Source organism: Canis lupus, chromosome 15 (assembly GCF_048164855.1).
Source record: "Canis lupus baileyi chromosome 15, mCanLup2.hap1, whole genome shotgun sequence".
Lineage (NCBI taxonomy): Eukaryota > Metazoa > Chordata > Mammalia > Carnivora > Canidae > Canis > Canis lupus.
Genome location: NC_132852.1, coordinates 5,204,984 through 5,212,918, shown reverse-complemented (window position 1 = coordinate 5,212,918; position 7,935 = coordinate 5,204,984). Strand labels below are relative to the sequence as shown.

The 7,935-nt window shown below is 53.0% G+C and overlaps 1 long non-coding RNA gene across 1 annotated transcript; it reads left to right on the top strand.

Moving 5' to 3' along the window:
• Positions 1 to 6,539: 6,539 nt before the first annotated feature.
• On the top strand, positions 6,540 to 7,935 carry LOC140605440 (uncharacterized). The gene is made up of 3 exons (XR_012008097.1): positions 6,540 to 6,616; positions 7,004 to 7,114; positions 7,716 to 7,935. It is a non-coding gene; the product is annotated as an uncharacterized lncRNA (long non-coding RNA).

The following is a 7,935-nucleotide window of genomic DNA, read 5'->3' as shown; positions in this document are numbered from 1 at the left end:
CAGATTGAACAGAAGCTGCTGGAGCTCCCGGTTCCTCGCAGCTCCCTCATTCCTTCCTCCCGAGAAGCCAGGCCCTGCTCAGGGCCCTCCTGCCCCCCACCTGTCGGATGGAGCCTGTGTCTGTGGCCCCTGGAGTGTCCTCCACGGTGACCTACAGGTGTCCTCATCCTCAGTAGACACTGAGAGCGAATGAGCCAGCTCCTGGCCTCGGACATTATCCTCCACCCCAAGCACCCTGAGGGGGTGACTGCGGACCTGAGGACGTGGCCCCTCCTGGACTGATATGGGGAATCAGCACTTGCTCAGCTCCTTTGCATGGGAATCCTGGGTCCACAGCCTGCTGCCTCTCATGCTCCTTGATAGGTTCAGGGGATACGTAGACATTGAGGGTCTCCTGCACACCCAGTGTTCTGCGTGAAGTACTAGCCAGGCAATGTGGATCCCTGAGCATCCAGTATGGGTGCCATGTGCTCCACATGGGGCCGCGGTCGCACATGGTCTGTAATGGGATGAGTTGACAGTTTCATTCTTTATATATCCTGAAACCCACTTCAATGTTGGGTAATGATGCTTCCTTTCAGAGGCCTGAGCATGGAGATTTATCTCTCTCCAGATGATTTCCTAAGAAGGCAAAGTTTGACTAGTGGGCATGTAATGGTCCAAATAGCACAGGACCCAGGACTGGGTAGTTCCCTCTGACTGTCTGTCTTTCTCTCTCTGTCCCTCGTTCTCAGGCATATCTCTGAAGTGGGCCAATGGAAACAATACAACACTATGTGATACCAAACCAAATGAAACTCAGCAAAACCAAACCAACCCAAACGAAACCAAACCAAAGCACATCCATAGTTGTGTCGTGAGGATTTCTTTTTTAGGAAAAACATTGACTGCTCTTACCTCACTCCAGAGCTCCTGTTCAAGGGTGTTCCCTCTCTCTGTGCATATGGAGGGTAGAGGAGCTCCTCGATGTGCACACTAGGCTTTTAAAAGTCAGAGGGCAGTAGAGAAGCCACGGTGTGGGATCCTTCTCCCACCCTCAAGCCCTAAGTAACTCCCATTCATGCAATCATTATGTGACCCGGGTCAGATTCTGGTCCCTGGAGCCTCAGGCCCCTGTCTCATTCCATGAAAGCTGCCCTATTGCTGCCTCATGGCTTCAGAGGAAAATGCAGCTTCCTGGGCACTCAAGGGATGCATGCCACAACAGAAATATTCCCTACTTTCTGGAAGCCTATGAGGATCCCAGGGGTCCAAGGGTAGGAAGGCCTATCCTCACAGGGGATGTCGGGATTGGAGCTAGTGAAGTAGCCTAAGGATCCTTGGACCTGCAGGTGTATAGGGCACAGGGGTGAGGATGCAGGCAGGCTTGAGCAAAGGGCCTTCAGGCTGGGCTCTCCAGCAGAACTGGCACTTCATGTGCTTGAAGGGGATTTGGTCCATGTGCCCAGGGAGACCAGGGAGAAAGGCTAGCGGAAGAAGGTCTGAGCAGGCCTGTGCTCTCCCCTCTAGTCACCTCACGTGTCTTTTCTTCCCTGCCATCAAAACACCAAACCAAAGCAAACCAGACCAAATCTATCTTCCCAATGGAAAATCCACTCTCATCCAGATATGGAGGAAGACAGAGTTATCTGGACAAGCTGGCATAGGTTATGGATATACCATGAGCCTGAGACACTAAATCTCAAATTGTCAAGAAGCAAAACTTATATATGGAGAACAATAAAATTCATTCCAGTGACAAGAACCAAACATAAAGAATGTATCTATAAAATATGAGTGTAAAAAATTGAAGTTACCAAATGTCTTAAAATCAAAGAGTTGAGAAAACACGAAACCAGTGGAAAAGGGGAAAAAGACAAAAAAGCATCACGGAATTTTAAACTGCAGATATAGGAATCATTAGATGAACAGTCAAATTCTCTATACTGTGTTGTCCCACACCTGGAATACGCAGCCCTTTGATGTCCATACACATGGTGTTCATGGCATCTTGGGAGCTGATCTCCCGGGGGAGGGGCCTGCTGCACTGATGCTCAGGGTCTGTTCCTGGTCCGGCTTACACGTCCCCTTGCCTCGGGGCTGGGCTCACTGTGAGCTCTTTCTGGTTTTCCTGCGTGGCTTTGTTCCCTGAAAGCCCCCTGTGCCTCTTTAGGAGACCAACACGAAATGGCTGGAATCTGATCTCCAGCCTGAGAGCAGAAAGATCAGGGTCCCGCTCTTCATTAAGCACTCAGGGCCAAGCAGGAGTCACTGGGGTGTGCCAGATGCTGCAGATGCCTGTGGTGGGCGCCCAGACCAGTCTGCCAGGAGAAGAGAGAGGGTTGCCCTGTTACTGTTCCTTCCAGGGTCTCTGCACTGAGACCTGTCCCCCGGGGGTGCACCTACACTCTCTGCCTATCCCAGGGGAAGGGGCAGGGTCCCCACTTCCCTGTCCTTTGCAGGATTCCCATGTGGAGAGTGGTCAGCCGATTAGGCAAAGTGGTTCCAGTTTTAGGGCCAACTGAGCTGTGAGGCACCTTGCACTCTTGTTGGCCATGACCAGTGTCCACACCCCAAGGCTTGGGAACTCCACCCCCGTGGGCACCCCCATTCTTTCTGGGACTCTGAGAATTCTGAGACACTGTGTCCAGAGTAGTGTCTGCCCATTTCACCACCTGAGCTCATTTCAGGCAAGGTTGTGTCTCACCGGATCAGATTGCTAAGGCAGATTGCAATGTGGGCTCTGTGGCCCTTCCCTTTCCCGATTCTGGGGTGCGTAAACTGCCCGCCCTGCCATTCACCTTCTGATATATCACTTTGGATTCACGTCTCGCATCTCCCACCTTGCAGAGGGTGGTCGCTTTTCTACTGAAGAGTTCCAGCAATTCTTTTATTAAACGTCAGGTGGGATTCCTACCTTTTCACAACGATCGGATAGCATCTACCTACCATCAAGGATCCAGCTGAGCGGAGGTCCCCAGTTTTCGACAATCTTGCCCCTTCACTATCTTATTTCTTTGCAATTGTAATTTTGCCAGTGTTTTACACAGTTGAGCTCACTGAATTTTTAAATATATTTATTCTTGCGATAACAATAATCAATTATCTCAGGTTCCTCGGGGAGTTGGTACATACACAAAGCCTAATATATTCAGTAAGTAATTATGAAAATACAAGTATTGTGATGAATCAATTTTGAGTTTATGATGTGCAGAGGAACAGGGTTAGAGGATGACAATACCTTATTTCAAATCCAACAGTAGATACGGATGCATTTATCGGAAGCCGGAACGCCCACCGTCCTCCTAATTTCTGTTAAATGCACCGAATCCTATTTGGGAATTTTCAAATCGGATATAGAATACGCTTCTTGCTCAAATGTTGTTTAACTGATGTAGCAGGATCTGATGACTCTACCTTTGCTTATTTAATAGAGGATGCTCAGGCATAGCTGGTGGTTTTCCTATCCTGAGGAATCCACACACATGTAGAGAAAGTATCCTCTTCTCTTTTATAACGTAAAATAAATATGTGTCACTTGCTTCAAAAAGTTAAAATACATTGACACCAGACCTAATGAGGTATGAATACATGTGGAAAACCATTTGACTTTCTAATACAGCATTTATAATCATTCCTTTATGTATGAATGTGTGTATTCTTTGAGTATCTGTGTGTGTTGGGGGTTTGTTTCAGGAAAGAGGGTCTACCTGGAGGAAGAGCAGACCTTGCCCATCCCACACCCCTGTCCTCCAAAGCCCCAACTACCCTGAAAATTCTGTGATGAGTGACCTGTCACTCTTCCTGAAATTTTCTCTCTCCGACAACAATCATGTCTAAGTCGAGTTGTGACTCTGAGCCTGGGCTGTGGATCTCCTCCTAAATAGTTCCCTCTGTGCCCTGAAATCCTGTGTCAGTCATTCTGGCCGGAGCCGCTTTGGAAAACCAACCATCCTCTACAGCCCTGGATCCAGGAATTCTAGATGAATGAAGACTGACAAGTATTTTTGGAATTAAAGGGTTTAAATTCACAAAGTGGAGTTAGATTTTGAATGACTACATCCAATGAAGTGTCTTTTATTGTTGATTTGATCTGAACTGACAGGAATCTTAAGTGAAATGGCAATAGGGCAGGACACATGAATGATGAAGGAAAAAGCCACAGAAAAATCCACATATGCAAGTCAATGTGTATAAATTTCTGTATCCAAACCTCTGCTGGATTAACATCTGCATTCAGACACACACACACACACACACGCTCACACACCCACACTATGAAAACCCACAGAATCATCCATTCAGCTCCCTGCACGCTGTGGCCAGCACCTCCCGGATGACCTTCTCCCACCTGTGCTATCCACACCTGAGCAAGTCCACCCACCTATTCCCATTGCATAGGGGAGGTCACAGGAAGGAGCCTTGCACCGTGAGCTCAGACCAGCAGAGGGCAACGCTGGCCAGCCCAAGTTGTTCCTAGGCTTCCAAAGGACCCCACTTTGTGCAGCTGCTCAGGCTGGCAGGTGTGCAGCTCCACACTTTGGGCTGCAGCGTGTGCATTTGCTAGAGCTGCAGAGGCACGATGAGTATTGACAGAAGGTCTGGGGACGTGGTTCCCACCTTGCAACTCTAATGTTGCCACAGCTGGACACTGCCTGCTGAGGAAAGGAGAAAAATCTTTCCTGTGCTGTGCTTCCAATGCTCCGCAGTCCTTGCTCATCCCCTGTGCAGCCCCTGCACCTGGGGAAACCATGGCTTTCATTGGAAGCCTGGAGGCCCTACTGGGAGGTCAATATTGGTTTGGAAAAGAGTAGATCAGGTTGTGACCCTGTAAGTGCCAGGAAGTTTCTGATAATATTGCCCTGCGAGTAATGGGTCCTCCTGCTTCACCCCTGGCCAGGACCTTCCAAGCAGGGAAGGAGGGCTGAGGAATAGCTCTCAAGAGCAATGTTACTCCCTATCTATTTCTCCATCGACTGTGTGTCCATCTATCGCTGAAGAGCCTCCCTGTCATCCATCTCTCCTCCATCATCTCTCCATCATACACCTAGAAATTTCTCATTCCTCACAATGCACATATTCACTTTCACATAATAGGAGATGAGATGACTTTCCTGCCGCTCTGCACCTGATTTCACAGAAACTACTAAGGCAGGACTGTCTTGGCCCAGTACATGGTAGTTTTTAAACGTAACTGTCTCGTGTTTTCAAATGACTTAGCCTGTGAATAAATCCATTGAAAATGACATTGGCACAGGCATGTTGACTCCTCTCTTTCCTAGAAAGTCCTGCCTGCAAGGCTGCTGCTTCCTGGTGAATAGCTCCATGTCCAAGAGAAGAGAAAAAGGAAACACAGGAGCCCCCGTTTGGACAAACACCACAATGTCCTCCATTAACCTGGTCATGAACATGTCTGCACGTGGCCTGGCCCAGAGCCTGATCCTTTGTCCTCCTGAGCGCTTGCCCCATGGCCCATAGCCTTCCCCATCGCTGTGACACAGTCAGCACACGAGCTGCACTGGAGCTTCAGTTCTGTGAAAGCAAGCGTTCCAGAAGACATAGGACAACCACCCCCTTCTGGACTCTTCTAAATAGCACATGAGATAGTGAACATGCGTGTCAGCATAGATATCATTAAATTTGGAATAATTTGTGTGGAGTCAGTCTTCTTGGATGTGTAACTCATGAATCGAAAGTTGAGGAATAGATCGGTTTTCTGAAATAGCTGCAGTTTTGAACACCTGACCCAGGGTCACAGGGCACAGAGGGTCCCATTCAGGAGCAAATCCACAACCCGAGACTCAGAATCACAACAGGAGACCAGACGACACCTTCTGCAGGGTTTGCCTTGGATTCAGGAGCCTAGGATCCTGGGAAGCTGTTGCCCATCCCTGCCCAAGGGGACTGTCACCTTCTGGGCCTCCAGAATGAGGGTACCGGTGCCCACGTGTGTGCACAGAGGACCTCGTGGACCTGGACGCATGTACACACCAAGGAAGAACGTGTGGGTGGAGGTATGTCCTGCAGGTGACACCCGCCTCCAAGGTCATAGATATGAGGCCACAGTGGCCTGGGGACATCTGGGGGAAGCACCCGCTAGGATACTCCCTGTCCCACAGTCAAGACGCCGACCATCCCCATGGGCACAACGGCTTGTTGGTGTCAAACCGGGGAAGACTGGACAGTCATGTCTGAACCCAGGCGTGTGTCCAGGCTGGGGTCCTGGGTGCACACAGTCCTTCCCTGGGGCCTGTGGACAGGGCTGCGGTCGTGTCCCTGTGTGCACAGGCCATCGCCTGCAGGGAGGGGGGAAGCATTGGCAGCACGAACACTGCCCCTGCAGCTTCCTCCAGGAGTGGGTCAGGGAGGGGGTCCCAGGGAGTGAGGTCACTTCCGTGTCACAGAGCCCAACAGAACTTGGAATCCCCGTAACCAGGCACCCGCATCCAGTGCAGCCCCAGCTCAGGCTCACTTGGCTGGAGACATCTGCTACTGGAGGATGTTCTCTTGCTGCCGGCCCACCTCTCGGGGCTCTGGCTCCCAGGAACCCTGGGGGAGCCGCTTGTTCCAATGCTGTAGGCAGTGGCTCCAGGATAGATACCAAGGCGTCAGGGCGGTGATCCGGAGGCGCCGTCAGGTAACACAGCGCAGGCCAGGCCAGGCCCCCTGTGCCACCATCCTGGGAGCCTCATCCCCTCCTCCTCAGGTTCAGGGAACCAGAAATGTGTGGGCAGGTCCCATGCAGGCTGGGGGACGCTGCAGGGTGGCACATTCCCCGGGGATCCCTTCAGGGTCACCCTGATGTCACAGTGGGCAGGGGGGAAACAGGGTTCCTGAGGTCCTCTACCCCCCCCGGAGTCACCCCGAGGCCCTGCAGCCACATCCCTTTCCTCGTTCCAGGGGCGGTGGGTGCCGCCTGCGCTGTGGTGTGTCTGGGTGGAGGCAGCTGGGGGTGCGGCACAGGCGAGGGGGCCAGACCAGGCGCTGAGGCCTCCTGCCTGGCTGCCGGGCACTGTCTCCACAGAGCTCCACCCGGGACGTGGGGCGCGAGCGGGAGGAAGGGGTCGTCTGCCCCACCGCCTCCAGGAGCAGGGAGGTGCCCTGCGCAGCTAACGGAGGCCAGCGCGGGCTCAGGGTGAGTGCAGGGGCTGGGCCCCCCGACACCCGGGCCCCGATGCGGCAGGAAGGACCCCGGGTCCCAGAAGCCAGCCTGCTACCCCCTGGGCCCCCCGACACTCCTGCTCCCACATGAGTCTGGATCCCCCCCTCCCCACACCTGCCCCCATGGCCCTGCCCCTGCCTGGGCCAGATGCAGAGTCCCTGCGCACAGATGTGTGGGAACATCAGAATAGAGCCCTCAGGGGAGGCCTGGTCACCCGGGGGTTAGCGCCTGCCTTCCGCCAGGCCTGATCACCGAGGCCCGGGATCGAGCCCGCCTGGGCTCCCTGCACGGGCTGCTTCTCCCTCCGTCTGTGTGGCTGCCTCTCTCGGTCTCTCTCTCTGTGTCTCTTGAGGTCCTCGTATTGATCCAAATATTTTGAACATTTATCCTCTGAGATTGTTTCTTTATTGCATAGTTGGTCCTGTTTGTGTAAGAGACAGGCAGGGAGCTTGAGCGGGAGAGGGAGCCCCAGCTCCTCAAGCCCACGGGGCCCCAGCGCAGGGCCTGCCGGGGCGGGATCCCAGGTCTCCTGGCGGCTCCCTGCAGGCTGCACGTCCCCTCTGTCCCACCTCAGGGTGCTGGGGCCGCGGCCGGGAAGGGGCATCAGATTGTCCCGAAGAAGCTCAGCCGGACGGAGCTGCTGGGGCACGAAGACCGACAACTGCTGCTCGCCTTGCAGCGCAGGGACGTCATCTCCATTTGCAGCTTCTTAGACGACTATCGTGGATTCGCCACCACGGACGAGGTGCTGGACCTGCTGTTCACCGAGTGAGCACCTGCCCCTCCTCAGCCCA